Source organism: Aplysia californica, unplaced genomic scaffold (genome assembly GCF_000002075.1).
Source record: "Aplysia californica isolate F4 #8 unplaced genomic scaffold, AplCal3.0 scaffold00154, whole genome shotgun sequence".
In the NCBI taxonomy this organism is placed as follows: Eukaryota; Metazoa; Mollusca; class Gastropoda; order Aplysiida; family Aplysiidae; genus Aplysia; species Aplysia californica.
Genome location: NW_004797424.1, coordinates 851,061 through 852,637, shown reverse-complemented (window position 1 = coordinate 852,637; position 1,577 = coordinate 851,061). Strand labels below are relative to the sequence as shown.

General features: G+C 46.6%; 1 protein-coding gene across 2 annotated transcripts in view; it reads left to right on the top strand.

Moving 5' to 3' along the window:
• The window catches only part of LOC101848429 (stromal interaction molecule 1), a gene marked incomplete at its 3' end in the record, with an annotated part of 68,018 nt that overhangs the window by 27,363 nt on the left and 39,078 nt on the right, over positions 1–1,577 (top strand).

The window sequence follows — 1,577 nt, the reverse complement described above, 5'->3', positions numbered from 1 at the left end:
CCACAAACACACTCACAGGAAAGACAGCGACACACACACACACACACACACACACACGCACGCACGCGCGCGCACACGCACGCGCGCGCACACGCATGCAAAGGCGTTCAGCACGTCATGATAGACAACGATCACAACTATGTGGGCAGGACAGGTCCCAGAGCGATGAGGTGAGCCTGGGGGTGGGGGAGTCTATCTATCTATACTCACATTTACATACGTATGTACGTGCGCACACACACACACACACACTCACACACACGCACCTACACTCACACACACGCACCTACACTCACACACACGCACCTACACTCACACACACACCTACACAATCATACACACACACGTACACGAACACATACAGACACACACACGTACACACTCACACACACACTCATACACTCACGGACACATACACGCACAGGGACATTCACAAAGACTCGAAGACACATACACACATAGACACATTCATAAAGACACGCAGACACACTCACGCATACATACACTCACACGTACACACACACACGCACACTCACACACACATACATACATACACACACACACGCACACACACACACACACGCACACGCACACACACACTCGAACACACACACACACACACACACACACTCCTACATACTTAAGTACATTCACACGCAAACACACTCGATCTTGTATTCTACACACATATTATGAACCCGTACATCCTGTAGGCTGCTTACGTTTTATGATGGTCTTCCGCTCGTCTTCCTGCCAACGGATACTCGCTTCCCAATCGGCTCATACAATCGCGGTGGAACCAGGCGCTCTTCAATTCTACGCGTTGTGAAGTCATACGTACCATCTTAAAGTTTATTCTTTTGTCTATATTTCTGTAAAAAAAGAACCCAGCTATCTTGAATAGAAGTCGATATGTATGCGATTGAAGATGGTGGGGGTCGTCTGGTTTCAAAGGTAAAATTAGTTTGAAAATGGCTGCTAAAGATTGGTGGCTTCCAAAGCTTGAGAGTCCTTGGAAACTGGAAATTTACTTTTTTGTGCCTTTAATCAACGTTTTTCAGAGAAAAGTCAACTCAGAAATGTGTTTTTAAATGGCGGTAAAAGGTGTTGAGCCAAAAAAAAAAATCGATCAAAATTGCTAGACGGTCGGTAAAATGCCAATATATTGGATTTCATTATTTTGACGAGCGCCTGATTTGACCACGATGGCCTCACATATTATAAGCGCAGTGTGCGACTGACAGTACAGCGTGACAGCGTCCGTCGTGAGCTTCTACTTATTCTATCGAGCTGCCACGCTCCACAATGTCTCTCTGGGGACTGCGGTGATAACGTTTGAACGGTCAGGCAGGATGGAAAAGTAATTGTGAAGCTGAATGGGTCTTTGGTTGGACAGGACAAGGGGCTATTAACGATAGCAGAAGCACGTTAGTCTTAGGAAGGATGATTGGTGTACTGCTTTAGCCGGCGCTGCGAAATTATTGACTTGGGCTTACTTACTTACGTTTGCTTGTACACATGCTCTCGCATGCACGCACGTATGTACGTAGCATGCATGCACGCACGTGTACACACAC